At 43.1% G+C, this 17,176-nt stretch overlaps 1 protein-coding gene across 17 annotated transcripts in view; it reads left to right on the top strand.

Moving 5' to 3' along the window:
• Positions 1 to 17,176, top strand: part of SIPA1L1 (signal induced proliferation associated 1 like 1) — a 350,322-nt gene that overhangs the window by 191,186 nt on the left and 141,960 nt on the right. Inside the window, exon 6 of one of the 17 annotated variants that reach the window (XM_075927302.1) lies at positions 4,842 to 4,903. The exons of 15 other annotated variants lie outside the window; for them this stretch is intronic. The gene's annotated coding sequence lies outside the window, so the exon portion shown is untranslated. Of the gene's footprint in view, positions 1 to 3,784; positions 3,936 to 4,841; positions 4,904 to 17,176 lie in introns of all 17 variants that reach the window. One more of the 17 variants, XM_075927303.1, reaches the window with a different exon arrangement.

Raw genomic sequence — 17,176 nt, 5'->3', positions numbered from 1 at the left:
AATTTACACACCCACCCTTCCCCAATTTCTAGGGCTCAGGGTGTAACAACCCGTGGGTTGGCAGGATCTTTAGCCACTGAAAGAGCCTCACACAGTAATGTCCTTATCCTCTATTTATTGACAATTCCCAAACAAGCAGAATGCACATGCTAAGCTCTTGCTCACCAGTCCTGATAAAGGTAGGCAGACTTCCCCTGTTGGCCAGGCAATATCAGGATCTCTGGTCTTAGGCTGTGTCGAGGAGGTGAGTTTTTCTTTTCCAGGTTTTCCCCCCCTCCTCCTGGTCCTCTTCCAGCCTTTTCTTCCTTCTATTACTTCTGATCATCATCTTCTCCTTCTTGAACCCCAGTTTATATAATAAAACCTGAGTCTTGTTTTGCTATACCTTAACCAATAATTTTAGTATAATTTTACTAACCAATCATAACGAAATTACCTAACCAATCATACCCCACCACCTTCATTGATTTACACTTAGCAACATTAATTATAGAGCAGAAAAACAGTTACAAACCAGACAGAAATCTCACCGTCAAACGATAGGAAAGTGTAGTGACAATGATCATAGGATGAGGATTCCACAACATTCTCTATTGATAAGCAGTTTCTTGTCAGACAGAATGGTGTTACTTAAGTTTTCTTTACCTATCTTGAGATCTGTTTCTATATCTGGTGACAGTGGGGGACCTATCAGGTCAAAGTCCCCTCCTCCCAGCCTGGTATAACACTTTTTAATACAAAATAGATGGAGTGTGAGAGTGTGACTCCAGCCCTTACGTTTTATGGCTGCTACTCTTAAATCTGGCTGTAGAAGGTGGCTTTGGTTCAGGCCTAGCACAGGCCTTCCAACATGGCTACAGAAAAGCCATATTGTTACAGTATGGATTGGTTTCCATTAATATCATGGGAGGGAGGGAGGAAACTGCATTATGGTTGCCTTAGAATGAGAGAACTTTAGCTGTCCATGTTGAGATGCAAATGGTAAAATACAGTAACACAAATTATTCCTAACTGAATTCCTTTATTGAGCACTTCCTATTAGAGCACAGAGAAGAATTTTAGGTGATTGTTGTGGAAAGCTAGCTTCTTGCCAGAATGTCTCTGCAGGCATTTCTTGACACTTCTGGCATTGCTACTTGTTCTAGGTCTGCATTTATACATATGAGGACAGCCTCTTGTCTCCAGCTCTTAGGATTTCCAAAGGAAGTCACGAATAGTCAAGGACCTTCCTTTCAATGGCTCCAAATTGATTGCAGACAGCATGGATGTAGTTGCTTTACACATTAAGACTCAAAGACCATTTATGCGCGCTCTGGGAATTTATACACGTACTCATAAATGAAAATTTAGAAAATGCCTGACAGCACAGTGATCTTAACCTGCTTGATTCTTTATCTCCTGGAAGCCATATAAACCTGGAGCACATAGTTATCTCTGTTTTATATATCATTGTTTCAGGACTCATTGGAAGGGGCTGTTACCTATGGCTTTCTGAACCCAAAGCCAGTGGTAACTTCACTGTTTTGATTTTTTTTAAAGCCAATATCAATAATAAATTAATGGGGAAACAGTTTCTTCATCTGATATGATTGATAGAAATCAGAGTGCTTTACTGTCAGCCAATGGTCAGAGCTGTGTGTGTGTGTTACACCCAAGTCTTCAATGGCTGGGACACAAGGCCGTGTTGCAGTGAGCAGTCTAGGAGAGACTGACGGGCGCCCCGAGGAGTTTAATGTCCATGTCTTTGTCCGCTAGGATCAGGATCCCTTCACAGGGGGCAGCCAACAAGCTGACAGACTCCCCAGAGTTTATAGGAAGAGCTTATTACATCTCAGATTTTAACTGCTAGGATACAGGATCTCTTCGCAGCGGGCAGCCTAGGGAAGACTGAGAGATGCCCCTACGGATCTGTCCTCTGGAAGCGACACGATCCAAATGCCCCAGCTCTTCCTATATCTGTCCCTTATGACCGGCTGAAGTTCTTTTAAATTGTGCTTGGTTCTGTTACAGCAACTGAAGGAGTCAGGTTAAAGCTTAAACAGTTACAGGTTTATTAAAGAAGCTTATAAATCATACGGTTACAATGGCTATTGCTCTATTTCTTAACTGCTAGCAAATATAGATCTTAAAAATGGTTACAAAGAAAATAAAGACAGAAAATAGAAATAATGGTACCAAGTAACAGCTTAATCTTTAAAGAGCTTTAAGTCTATGTGTACACTTAGGACAAAGGACCACATCCAGGTACAATTTTTACCCCCTTCTGTGCCTCTCGGCTCCAGCGTATCAGGCCAGGGCCGGTCCCTCAATTCCTAGGAAAGACGAATACGAGGTGGGCTTCCCCGTGGAACCTCAGGAGGTCAAACACCTAACCCAACCAGCAGATAGATGGTAGATTGACACTCAAAGTAAGTATGCTGCTGGACCCATCTTTATACCCATAGGGGCCCGTATCCTCTTTCTTATCTAAGAAGCCAAATTGTGTTGGTCTGTCTTTATGACGCCAGTTCTTACAAGGGAGTTTCAACTTAATTTACAGTGGCAAGAGAGAACTGGGTGGGAGATTCCTTTCCTCAGACAGCGAGTGTTCGTATCAATATAGGTTTCAGTCAAGGGCACTCCTTGGCAGCCTCTTGGTCAGCAATAGGCGTATCTCTGTTTACAGCCATCCAGGGTCACAGCAGCCTGCATATCCGGGCCTTCTGTTCAAGGCTTTCAAAGACTATGCTGTTTTACTGCTCTGTGTGCCCTGCATGCTTCCGGCAAGCAAAAATGGATGTTACGGGGGGGTTCCTGTCTGGCTACATTTACCTAAAACTCCTTTATATTGGATCTTAAGTACGTACGTACATAAATACATACATACGCTCACACACATGTAGGTTCAATGACTATTAGCCAGGTTAGGCAGGAATCGTGTCCCTAGCCTTTGACAGAAGCTGCGGGATGACAGCCAGAGAGATCACTTGATTATTAGGGAGCTTTGCTCATGCTACCGCCAGAAATGTAGGTGCTTATATGGGTGGGCAGCATCTAAGAATGGGTTTAGAAGGTATGCATTTTGGATTTAGGTACCAAAAGTGACTGTATACACCTAAATTCTTTTGTGGAGCCAGCCCTAAATGAGTAGGGACACTGGGGAAAATCAATCCAGTGTGTTCAAAATGATTCCTATCTTTTTTCAGAAAGGGTTAAGCACGATTCTTACTAAACTGTAACCAGCCTGATTTTATATAATAAACTATAATCAGATATAATATGGAAGGCTGATTAAGCTGTTGATGCCCTGAAACTGGAATACACCCACACATGTCCTGTACTGTAGGTAATTTGCTTGTGAAAATTTAACATTGGAATCTAAATAATTTAGAACTTGTTTTTATTTTATGAAATGCAAACTGGCAACAGATGTAGATATTTTCCTTTGCTGACTAAATAAGTAAGACAGTAATCATATATAAACCTACAAAAGACAAAAGTTGTCTGTTTTGTAAACTACTTTAGACCCTTTTTTCTTTAATAAACTCAAGTTGACATTTTGGATTATGCTAGGATCTAACTTGTAGAGCTGTCTGTCTCAGTTTAGGGCAACTGCACCTGCATTTCCCCATTCATGATCCTTTGCAGCTCCTAAGCCATCACCTTTCTTGGGTAGACACTAGTTTATTTTCCTGTCCTCACTGGGTTTTTTTCCAACTGCTCAATTCCCTACCTACACTGTGATAACCCCATCAAGCCAGACTGGTAAATAGGCCATCATCTGCAGTTTGCTTTCCCGTTGCAGGTTATGAACAATATAATTGACAATACATGTACTCTCATGGTGAAAGCATTACTGAGAAAATGTATGAAACCCAATAAAGGATATTAAACATATGCTAATATCGCCCTCATCTCCAGTAAGGACACTGGACAGTCCATCAAATTGCACAGAGGTATTTTTTTTTAATTGTTTCAAAAGTCAGATCAACAATGGACAGCTCAGTATTTCCCTATTTGTCATGCACCTTTGATCTTGGTCTCAGTTAACAGGTGATCAGCAAATCAAATTCCACTTCTCAAGGTATAGCTTAAAAAGATTGAGATTTTCCATAATTGAGAGGTGTATGGTACAAATATCATTGTGTGTTTGTGTATCTTCTTACTATATATTTTAGAAATGTGCACGTCTGTCCATCTGTCTGTAAGTCTATTTGTGCAAGAACTCCTAAACGGTAAGAGGTAGGACTGCCAAATTTCGTATGCAGTTTCCTCTAAACATAGCTTAAAGCAAAGGAAGGGTTTGGTTGTGCCAGGACAATGGGATGTGCCTGCAATTGATTGTTTTCTCAAAATGGAAAGGTAGGGAGGGGTATGGTAGGAGGAAGTTATACTGTAGAATAACCACAGAGGGGCAGCAAGGGCCCAGAGATGGGTACCGAGATACCTATAACTCCATTGAGTAGGGATGAAGAAAGGGACCGCTATCTGCTGTATATTTCAGAGAGTGAGTTTGTTTGTCTCTGTCTGTCTGTTCCCCAGCCAGGGGACATGCACTCCTCCTCTGACTGTGCCTGCTGCAGAAGCCATGGACAGGTTTTTTATCACTTGGCTGCAAACTGCTGTGGGTGAGGCAGGGCTGAACCCCTCATCTCCAGCCTCACCCCAGAACAGTGTTTTAAATGAAGAAAAACAAAACTTACTTGTGTTAAGGACCTGAGCAAAGAGAAAAGTATTTCCAATAAAATATGCTATGTTAATGTCATTGCCGTAGTTCATTCATCACACCTTTTACTATATTTTCCCCGGGTGATACTGGATATTTCTGCTAGTTATCTATATAATTGCCTTTTTCTGTGTAGACAAATTAAAGAAGAGCATCCATTCCATGACTGATAGGAAGGAATTCATACAAAAAAATCTAGTAAGAGAATCTTTCTTTTGTACTTCTTGTTGAGCAGGGCATACTCATTCACCATTTGACTATTCTCTCTTACAATCTGTCCTTAATGTTCATTTCTAATGTGAGCCAAGCACAACATTGCTATTAAATAAAATATTTATTTTATATGTATTTTTTTTCTTAATTTCATATGTTCTGGCCATGCAGTGTCTAAGCCTATACTGAGATAAATTTAGTATTATCGCCTTTGCCTTTTTTCTCACCCATTGTTTCATTGCCCTTTCATGATGCCTACAACACTTGTGGGTGTTGTAAAGGAATAATTCAGTGTCTGTGGAGGAGCTTGCATTTGGAGTATTTCGTTTATTCATGTTGTATTACTATAAACAGTCTGATTCTTGTATTAAAGTAAATTCTTACATGTGGGATGAGTATGATCAGAACACTTTAAAACTCCTCAGATCACTAGGCCTTTTGTATCAGTGCTTCTGCTGTGCGCTAAGGGTTGTGGTCATACTTGTTCTATACCAATAAAATTGTTTTAGGTTGAAAGCTCTAGGGTCTCCTTGTAACTTTTGTATTTTAGGATTACACTGTTAATAGTTAAGTCCTTTCAGATTTGTCCCCAGATTCTCAATATTCAGAAACTCAAGTGAAGCTTTGAAATTTAAAAATTTCACATAATCTTTGTTAAGTGTCAGCTATTGATATGAGAATGTGCTAAATAATTAGCTAGAGATAAAGGCTATGTGCATGGACTTGAAAATTTTAATTCATTGTGCCATTAAATCTTGTTTTACTTTAAATTCAAAATGTGTTGGAGGCATCTATAATATACTTAATGTGAGAAGCAGCTAGTTAGGATTTTTTATCTTGTTTCGCAATATAGAGTTTGTATTGTTTATTTCTTTACATTTTATGAAGGTTGTTTTGGAAAATGAATCCTTAATAAACATGGTTATTAAAGGGCAGAAAGCTTTTTTTTGTTTAAGATTTTCTCAAAATTAGCAGACTGAATTGTTCACAGGGAGCTGTGTTATGCTTGTTTACATTACATAAGAATTGGAGGCCTAAAAGCTTTTTTTGCTAGATTTATGAAACCTCATGAATTTAGGTATATACAATGTGTGTGCCAAACTTTAACAGAAGATGGTTTTCCTTTTTTGGTATACAATATGACCCCGGTTCTGAGATCTGCATGGAACTAAAAATAGCATTTAAATAAAAAAAACTATATAACAAAAAGCTTTTCCATTATAGAGCTTTCATTTTTTTTCTTGAGTTTTAGAGGGCGCAGCAATAAGCATCATTTAAATAATAGTTAGGAACTTTCTGAATTGTATTCTTAAAAAGTTCTCCATGCTGCATGCATATTTAATTTTAGAAGAAGAAATATTACTCCATGGAGCTAGATTTTTAATTAAAAATAGATGTAAAATATAAAGCAAAGAGTATGTTCAAACTGATTAATTTTAATAAGGATGATAGATTAAACTCTGTTCAGGACTGCTAATACTTGGGTTTTTTTTGTTTTTTTTTTTGTTTTTTTTAAAGCATGGCAATCCTGGCCTTAGAAAAATTTTCCCTAGGCATTCAGTTTTAAAGAACATTTGATTGACTTCTTTTATATTCTTAAAGGGAATGTTGTGCAGGAATCTTTTGAGGTGCAGTTGGATAAATATCTCCTTATCTTTGAGTGTTAATTCTAGTTTCTGTCCAGTATTATCATCAAAACAAAATCTTTGTGTGCAAGTCTATATGTACCTATAATTACTCTGTTTCCATTCTCTGCTGTTACACATGCACCCATTTATGGTGATCTCTGGACCCGAAAACCTAGTATAACTGTGCCCCACAGAGCTGATGTGAGCATTTTGGAGTCACTGTTGGATAGTTCTCTGGAAACATCCATTCAGTGTGCAGCAGCAGTCATAAAACAAACAGAACGTTGGGAATCATTTAAAAAAAAGGGGACAGAGAATAAGTATTTTATTGCCTCTATATAAATCCACAGTATGCCCACATCTTGAATTAGGGATGTGAATGGTTAACTGTAAGCATTAGCTTTACCAGGTGATGCTCACTTACTAGGGTTAACTGGAGGGGGCTGGAGGATGAGGGTGAGGCTAACCTGTTAACCGTTAACATCCTAGCTGCTATAGGAGGAGAGATTAATAAGACTGTGAGTTTTCATCTTAAAAAAGAGAAGACTAAGGGGGAATGTGATTGAGGCATTGCTTTTTTTGTGACTGTACGCACCAGTACAGTGTGCTGTCACTTTTTTTTTTGGGAGCACTCGCCGCTTTCCCCTGGCACACCGTCCAGCTGGCCCTGGGAGCACTTGCGCCACACAGGACGGAAGCCTGGTTGGGACATGCGGCAATTAAAGGGGCCACGACCACATTTTGGCCCCGACTTCCCAGGTCTCCTTGGTTACTCCCCGGCTATTTTTTTTTCCTTGACAAATTTTTGAAACCGTCTGGCAACCCTAGTACTGGCAACTTTTTTTTCTTTTTATTAACAAAAAAAGAACTGGATAGAGGTATATGAAGTAGCAATGTTAACGTGTACTTGTGTGTACACGGTTAACCGGTAAGCAGCATGTGGAGCTTAAAAGCCAGTTCCCTGCTAGCACCAACTCCAATGGAGCCTCCTGCCTCTAGCACTGCAACTTCTGTATCAGAGGCAGCAGTATGGGGGGAAAGAGGGACAGGCAGGAGCCACTGCTCAAGAGCTCACACCTGCCCCTCTGTATGTAAATGTGTAACTGCTGAAAATAAACACTTTTAACATCCCTAATATAAAACGTGACTGGTCTGGAGAAGTACAATAGGAAAAGTTATGTACTGTCTCCCATAGTACACGAACTAGAGGTCACTAAATGAAATTAATAGGTAGCAGGTTTAAAAGAAACAAAAAGGAAGTATGTTTTCAGACAACTTGTGGATCTTCTTGCCAGAGGATGTTGTGAAGGTGAGGACTTTAACAGGGTTCAAAAAAGAACTAGGTAAATTCATGGAGAAGTCCATCAATAGCTATTAGCCAGGATGGGCAGGAATGGTGGCCCTATTCTCTGTTTGCCAGAAGCTGGGAATGGGCAAAAGGGGATAATTTGATGATTATTTGCTGTGTTCATTCCCTCTGGGGCACCTGGCATTGGCCAGTGTCAGAAGACAGGACACCGGGCTAGATGGACCTTTGGTCTGACCTAACATGGCCATTGTTATGTTCAGTGATGGCATTTCCATTTCCTCCCTTGGAAGTCTATCCCAGAGCTTAAATCAGCAGTGGTGCCAACTCTGCCCACATATCTATACAAGCAAATTAATCACTGGAGCAACAACATAAGCTACCAAATCAAGGGATCATTCAACTGCACATCCAGTAATTTGATCTATGCCAGCAATGCCCCACGGCTATATATATTGGATAAACTGGAGAGTCCCTACGAGAGAGAATCAATGGACACATCAGATATATGTAAAGGGAACCTGTGGACAGCACTTCAATCTACCTAATCACTCTTTAAAAGATCCCCAGGTGGCTGTCTTGTCACAATCAAATTCTAGAAGTCAAATACACAGAGAAGTGTTGGAATTACAGTTCATCTGCAAGTTCAGTTCTCATGCTAATGGACTCAATCATGATGAGGAATGGCTAGGCCATTACCAACCTAACATTCAATGAAGGTGCAAATAGCTCTTTATGTAGATTCTTGAATTAGTATCCCCCTATCTATTTTAAACAACACACAGAACTATGTAGCACTTTAAAGACTAACAAGATGGTTTATTAGGTGATGAGCGTTCATGGGCCAGACCCACTTCCTCAGATCAATTTGTGGAAGAAAATTGGTACGACCATATATACCAAAGCGATACAATCAAAAAAAGTGAACACATATAAAATTGACAAATCAAATTTTAGAACAGAGTGGGGCTGAGGGGGGAAAGTTAGTGTCTGTGAGGTAATGACATTAGGGGTGATAATTGGGGAAGCTATCTTTGTAATGGGTGAGATAATTAGCATCTTTGTTGAGACCCATACATAAAATGTCAAATTTAAGCATGAATGACAATTCTGAAGCTTCTCTTTGAAGTCTGGAGTTAAAATCTCTCTGAAGCAATATGCATGTTTTAAGGTCATTGAGAGAATGGTCAGTCTGGTTGAAATGGCAAGCAACAGCTTTCTCTCTCTGAGAGAGCCTAATGTCTGTTTTATGTGCATTGATTCTTTGGCGAAGTGTCTGAGAAGTTTGTGCAATGTACATAGCAGACGGACACTTTAGGGACATGATGGCATAAATTATATTTCTGGATGAACAGGAATATGTGTTCTTGATCTTGTAATAGGCATGGTTAGGTCCAATAATGGTGTCAGCAGAGTAAATGTGTGGACAAAGCTGGCACCGGGGTTTGTTGCAAGGGAAAGTTCCAGAGTTGGTATTAGTGTGGTATTTCCTGTAGTTGTAGGTAAGAATCATCCCGAAGTTAGGTGGTTGTCTATAGGAGACTATGGGTCTGTCTCCCAGAGCCTTTCGGAGGGTAGTATCCTGTTCCAGTATAGGTTGTAGTTTATTGATAATGCATTAGACGGGTTTAAATTGGGGGCTATAGTTGATGACAAATGGTGTTCTATTGTTGGTTTTCTTGGGTCTGTCTTGAAGTAGATGGTTTCTGGGTATTCGTCTTGCTCTTTCAATTTGTTTTTTTTATTTCTCCGGGTGGGTTATTGAGGTTTATAAATGCTTGGTAGAGATCCTGAAGTTTCTGGTCTCTGTCAGTGGGATTAGAGCAGATGCGATTGTATCTAAGGGCTTGGCTATAGACGATGGATCGTATGGTGTGTCCTGGATGAGAGCTGGAGGCATGTAGGTAACTGTAGGAGTCAGTGAGTTTTCTGTAGAGAATGGTGTCTAATTTTCCATTGCTGATTTGTACTGTGGTGTCCAGGAAATGGACCTCTCGTGTAGAATGGTCCAGGCTGAGATTGATGGTGGGGTGTAGGTTGTTAAAGTCCCTGTGGAATGCATCCAGTGTTTCTTGGCCATGGGTCCATATCATAAAGATGTCATCGATGTAAGTAGAGAAGGGGTAAAAGGGGACGGGATCTGAGGAAACGTTGTTCTAAGTCAGCTATAAAGATGTTAGCATACTGTGGGACCATGCGGGTACCCATGGCTGTGCCGCTGATCTGGGGGTATAAGTTGTCCCCAAATTGGAAATAATTGTGGGTGAGAACAAAGTTACATAGGTCTGCTACCAGGTTGGCAGTGGTATCCTCTGGGATAGTGTTTCTAATTGCTTGTAATCTGTCTTCATGTGGGATGTTGGTGTAGAGAGCATCTACATCCATGGTAGCAAGGATGGCAATATCAGGGAGGTTATCGATATTTTATCCGTTGACTTCGATCCTTATCTGCTTCGTTTTAACCATCCAATCTTCAGGTAATTACGGATCGCCTATTCTGCCTTCCTGTTTTCTAATTTTTTCATAACCTCTGTTCCTTGTTTCCTGCCCCCCATTCTTTTTTCCCTTCCCCCTTCTCCCCTATTTATTTTTATTTTTGGGGGGTCTGCACATCCTAAACTCAAAAATCCCATCATCTGAAGAATTGGGCTGTGCCCATGAAAGCTCATGATACCATCTACATGTTTTGTTAGTTTTTAAAGTGCTACCAGACCAGTTTGTGTTTTATTATGTTTGTCTAGCTTGTTTTGAATTCTAATCCTGTCCTCCAAAGTTCTTGAAACCCTTCCCAGCTTGATGTCATCTGTACATTTTATAAGCCTAGTTTCCACTCCTTTACTGAAGTCTTTAATGAAAATACTGAATAGAACTGGACTAGACCATCTATGGATCTTGATTTTTGCTAGGACAATGTGTATGCTGTTTTCTGTTGACTAGATTTTTTTTTTTAGCAGTTATTTATTGCTCATTGAGATCAGCAATGCTAAGATTTTGTGCTCTGCTCATTACCTCCACTTCAGCTTAATAGCTTTCATAACAGAGAGCTGCCTTTAGAATCTCATAATTAAAATTCAGTGTAGTTCTTCAGTTTAAATTCACGTTGAGTTCACTTTTTTACAGTTTTACTAGAGGGCAGTGCCCCCTGCTCACTATGATCGCCAATCCCCCCATCCGGGTAGGCAGGCCTGGCTCTCTCCCTGGCTGCTAGGCAGGGCCTGCAGTCACACCAGCCCTGGCTTCTGGTCTGCCTTCTCGTCTGCAGCCAGATCTGGCCTTTTCATGCTCCATGCCCTCCCTCTGACTGCCGGGCCTGCGCCACTCCAGCTTTCTCCCCTTGGCCTTCAGAGGGACAGGAGTGGGGCCATTCTGAGGCCTTGCCAGGCCCCACATTCTCCCTCCCACCGCAGCATGGAGAACTGGGCTGCAGCTGTACTAGCCTGGGCCCCTTCTCCCTCCTCCCACTGCACCAGCCCATGCCCCTCTCCCTCCCCAACCATGTCATCCCAGACCCTTTCTCGCTCCCCTACCTTGCCACGGCCTAACAGACACAAGACACAGACACACACTCCTTCCCCCCCAATCAGGTCCCAGTTTTCTCCCAGCTGCTGGAGGAGGAGGGGGAGGGCACTTCAAGGCCTCACATGCCCTGTGCACTATGCTCAGCCATCGGGGGATGTGGTGCTTCAAGGCTTTGCGTGCCCCGTGCTCTCCTCTCAGCTGCTGGAGGAGGAGGGGGGCACTTCGATGCCTCGCGCACACCGCACTCTCCTCTTGGGGGTAGGTGAGAGCGCTGCTCTGAGGCCTTGCGCACCCAGAGCTCTTCTCCCAGCTGCCAAGCTCAGGGGAGGAGGTTGGTGTGGCATGGCAGCCAGTACTGGGGAAAAGGGAAGGAGGGGCTGGGGAATGCCAGATTGATGTGATGACATCATGCTGTTGTACTGCAGGAAAAACTTTTTTATAGGTCTAGCAAGAAAAATACAACCGTTGCATAGTTTCTAGAGAATGATGCATTTTATAGTTAGTTTCAGAAAGGGACAATTCTTAAAATAATTCCAGAATTACTTAAAAATGATTTAGGCTTCCCAAGTTACTTCCTTGTCTATTTAGGTCTAGAAACTCTCTGTGGAGAAGCATTCCTAACGTGTTTATGTATGTTAGGGACGTGAACGGGTAATCAGTAGCGGGGTGGTGCTTACTGGTTAACAGGTGCTCAGGAGCAACCCCCAGCTCATGGGGCCCAGGCGGGAGAGGGGGTGCTTCATTGGTTAATGGGTTAAATGTAACATTTAACCAGTTAACTGATTAAAAGGGATTTTATGTCCCTAATGTATATATGAAATATGTTCATTTTAAGGGGGAGAGGTAAATACGTTGGAGGGCAGGGATAGGGTCTAGAGTGATCTAGACAAATTGAAGGATTGGGCCAAAAGAAATCAGATTAGGTTCAACAAAGACAGGTGCAGAGTCTTGCAATTGGGACAGAAGTATCCCGAGCATTGTTACAGGCTGGGGCCCAACTGGCTAAGTAGCAGTTCAGCAGAAAAAGACCTGAAGATTACAGTGGATGAGAAGCTGGATATGAGTTAGCAGTGTGCCCTTGTAGCTAAGAAGGCTAATGGCATTTTAGGGTGCATTAGGAGGAGCATTTCCAGCAGAACTGGAGAAGTTTTTATTCCCCTTTTTCAGCGCAGGAGTGGCCATATCTGGAGTATTGCATCCAGTTCTGGGCCCCCCCACTACAGAAAGGATGGGGACAAGTTGTAGAGGGTCCAGCGAAGGGCAACCAAAATGATTAGGGGGCTGGAGCACATGACCTATGAGGAGAGGCTGAGGTATTTGGGCTTATTTAGTCTGCAAAAGAGAAGAGTGAGGGGGGATTTGATAGCAGCCTTCAATTTCCTGAAGGGAGGTTTGAAAGAATAGAGAGAGGCTGTTGTCAGTAGTGTAGTGACAGATGACAGAACAAGAAGCAATGGTCTCCAGTTACAGTGGGGAAGCTCTACGTTGGATATTAGGAAAAACTATTTTACTAGGAGGGTGGTGAAGTACTGGAATGGGTTACCTAAGGAGGTGATAGAATCTCTATCCATAGAAGTTTTTAAGTCTTAGCTTAACAAAGTCCTGCCTGGGATGATTTAATTGGCTTGATCCTGCTTTGGGCGGGATTCTGGACTCTGACCTCCTGACGTCTCTTCCAGCCCTAGGATTCTATAAGGATAAATAGTCTTTGCAACTCACATAGTCTTTATTGATATTGCAGTATCAATGCAATATTAATAAAAGGAATGATTTAGATAGACTAAAGCAATTCTTTCAGAGGCAGATGAAGAGATTTTTTCTTGAGGCACACAGGATCCCAGGTGTTTTACCTTTTTCCAAGCAGAAATAATTCTACTGAGCTGTAAAAGGCTGTAGCCAGAGCATAGGTCAATACTATATTTATTAAAATCACTAGAAAGCATTGCTGAGAGAACTCATTGCTTTTATAGTGCATTACAAATTAAAAGTCAAAGTCTCAGCACCACTGAAGCCCACTCACTAGTAGTCAGTGTTTTCATATCTGGATATTGTGTTTTCTGTAATGATCAAAACAGAAATATTTTTTCCATAAATGTAGTAGTCAACTGTCAAAATATTTAAATTTTAATAGAAACTAGTAGAGAGTGCCTGATTCTGTAGCAGTTGTGTGCATAACTCCCAGTAGTTTTGTTTGTACAAAGACTGTAGATTATTTTTGAAACTGCCAACGAAGTAAATAAATATGCTGAATGCTAAACCTATTGAAATGTACAGGCAGTCCCCGGGTTACGTACAAGATAGGGACTGTAGGTTTGTTCTTAAGTTGAATCTGTATGTAAGTCAGAACTGGCATCCAGATTCAGCCGCTGCTGAAACTGATCAGTTTCAACAGTGGCTGAATCTGGATGCCAGTTCCGACTGACTTACAGATTCAACTTAAGAACCCCAGGCATCCCCAAGTCAGCTGCTGCTGAAACTGATCAGCGGCTGATTCCAGGAAGCCCGGGGCAGTGGCTTCCTGTAGTCAGCCACTGGTCATTTTCAGCAGCTGCTGACTTGGGGACACCTGGGGCAGAGCAGCTGGGGTGCTGCTGGGTTGGTCCAGTGGCGCCCAGAGCGGCGCTACGGGACCAACCGGCAGCGCCCCAGCTGCTGTACCACAGGCGTCTGGAACAAAGCTGCGGAGCACGGGGGCAGCGGGACAGCCCAGACGCGCCATGGCTATCCTGCTGCCCTCGGGCTCCGTGGCTTTGCTCTGCTTTGCTCCCTGTCCCCCTGGTCTGCAGACCAGGGGGACGGGGAGCAAAGCGGCGGAACACGCGGGCAGCGGGACAGCCCAGACGCGCCGTGGCTATCCTGCTGCCCTCGGGCTCCGCGGCTTTGCTCTGCTCTGCTCCCCCTCCCCCTGGTCTGCAGACCAGGGGGAGGGGGAGCAGAGCAGAGCGGCGGAATGCGCAGCCAGCTGACAGCCCAGACGCGTCTGGGCTGTCAGCTGGCCGCGTGCTCCGCTCTGCTCCCCCTCCCTCTGGTCTGCAGACCAGGGGGAGGGGGAGCAGAGCAGAGCAGAGCGGCGGAACGGGCGGCCAGCTGACAGCCCAGACGCATCTGGGCTGTCAGCTGGCCGCGTGCTCCGCTCTGCTCCCCCTCCCCCTGGTCTGCAGACCAGGGGGAGGGGGAGCAGAGCAGAGCGGCGGAACGCGCGGCCAGCTGACAGCCCAGACGCGTCTGGGCTGTCAGCTGGCCGGGCGTTCCGCCGCTTTGCTTCCTCTCCCTGGTCTGCTGGAGACCAGGGAGAGGAAGTGCCCCGTTCGTAACTCGGGGACTGCCTGTACTTAGAATATAGCATTGGATATTTGGACATTGAACCAGTAATTGTCTGGGACAGTAACTTTTAAATAGATATTGGCTTTGCTGAGAGCAGTCTAACATTCAACTAGATGGCATTTCTATTTGCTGGTAATGTAAATTTGAAATGTCACATTTTGCTGAAAATTGGAACACCAAAAATCATGATTCATAGTAGGGATATTAAACAGTTAACTGGTAAGTATACTGGTAAGAAGGAGGCTTACTGCAGTTTTTCTTCAAAGTTGTCCACAAAACCATTTTGAGAGACACCTGTTAACTGTCTGTGCTGATTTGTTTACTTACCAGCACCACAGCCATGGAACCTCCTGGTTCCTATTGGCTCCATTTCACCATTTGCAGCCAAGGGGAATTGTGGTAAGTAGTGGCCTGGCCCATGGCGCATCCTGTGGCTTCCCTTGGCTGCAAATGGTGAAACTGAGCCAATGGGAATCCACAAGGCTCTGTGGTTGCAGCGCTGCCAAGTAAACAAATTGGTGCAGCCAGTTAACAGGTTTCTTGGTTTTGTGGACCACTTTGTGAAACACGGGCTTACTGATATGCTTACTAGTTAACTGGCTCTTGTCAGTGGACCTTGTGGTGGCCAGCTCTGTCATGTGAGAGCAGCCCCAGCCACAGAGGGGCTGGTGAGACAGGCAGTGGGATTTCATGGCTGCAACTGGACCCCTGATCCACAGCAGGCCAGGTGGCAGGCTCAAAGTCAAAATACTTAATTGGTTAAATTCTATCTTAAGCAGTTAAAATAGGGGTGCAGGACCTTTTTTGCATCGGGGGTCATACACAAGAAAGCAGCAAAATGAGAAGTCCCAGACTGAGAAGGAGAAAGACACTCCCCTCATTCTCCTTGCACCGCAGAGCCTATTAGATTTTGTATGTTCCGGCCCTGCAGGCAGGTGGTTGAGAGGCTGGAATGTCAATGCAGGTTTCCCAGTGCTGAGTCTCAGGAGCCAGATTGAGGCAAGCCACAGGCTGCATCTGGCCCCCAGGCCTGACGTTCCCCACCTCTTGAGTTAAACACTTTAACATCCCTAATTCACAAGAAAATTAGGATCCTTAGATTACTGGATATTGTAGACAGCAATATCTCTGCCACCTCCACTGCTGATTACACATTGAGGCATCAACTTAATTTGCTGCATGAGAACATTTTGTCTCCTTTTCTTTGGTCTTGCTTGAACTTTCTTTCCTGTTTGTCCACATCTTTCACAAAGTATGTCCAGAACTGAACATTATAGAGGCCTTACTAGTGCTAAGTAGAGTGGGACAATTACCTCCAATGTCTTACATACTAATCTCATGTTAATAACCCCTGGGTTGATATCCTTGTTTAAAACTGCATTATATAATGCACTTGTATTTGATTTGATTGATTATAGCCTGCAGATCCTTTTCATCAGTAGAACAACCTAGCCCTGGAACTCAGTCTGCTCCTGATGACAGAAGGCTCCCTGGGCCCTGGCTGTAGCTGTTGCCACCATCATCCCTAGTCCCTTTTAGTCTTGTTGACAGTTCATCTTCATTATCTTCAAAGAAAAGATTGTCTGATTGCTTCCTGCTATGTCATTTTTGGTGACCAATTTGAGACATTTAGGACAATTTTTTCAGTGTATATAGCATTATATGAAAAAACGTTAAGAAACAATGGATAGTCCTGCAGCACCGTAGACAGTAACAAAAATGTAGAGGGTATCATGAGTTGTTGTGGGCATAACACCCCTGCATGCTCCTGCACCTTTCAAGCACTCCCAAACCACTCCTGCACCTTCCCTCACATCTAGATTCCACATCCCAAACCTGCTTCCTGGCACCCCCTCACACACTGAACCCCTCATTTTTAGCTACATCCCAGATACTGGGGGGAGAGGGGGAGGAGGGGAGCGGCTCGCAATATTTACTAGCCTGGGCTCCCTTAGAAACCCATCACAGTAGCATTTAACTTCAAAAACGATAACTATACTAAAATAAGGAGGCACATTGACCTCTTGAGGTCCCTTTCAGTTCTGGTGTTCTGTGATTCTATGTTGAACACTCACAAGCATGCAGTACACAATAATGGAGGTTCACACTAAACGCATACTCTAAAGTTTAAAAAAAAAAAAGTTAGGGACCAGAAAAAGCCACTATGGCCAACAACGTTGGAGACAGAAAGTACACCCTTTAAAAATTGGAGGTCTGATCCCTAGTGGAAAAAATAGAAAGAAGCATAAACTCTGGCAAGTCAAGTGTAAAAATATAAGAAGGCATGCCAGGAATGTATTGGTAGGACAACTAGCTAAAGACACACAAAATAACCATTTTTTTAAAGTACATCAGAAGCAGGAAGGCATACAGTTAGTGGAGCCACTGGACAATTGAGGTGCTAAAGGAGCACTCAAGTCAGACAAGGCCATTGCAGACAAACTAAATGAAATCTTTGCATTGGTTTTCACTGCAGAGGGT

Source organism: Pelodiscus sinensis, chromosome 4 (genome assembly GCF_049634645.1).
Source record: "Pelodiscus sinensis isolate JC-2024 chromosome 4, ASM4963464v1, whole genome shotgun sequence".
NCBI lineage: Eukaryota > Metazoa > Chordata > Testudines > Trionychidae > Pelodiscus > Pelodiscus sinensis.
This window is presented reverse-complemented; position numbering and strand designations above follow the sequence as displayed.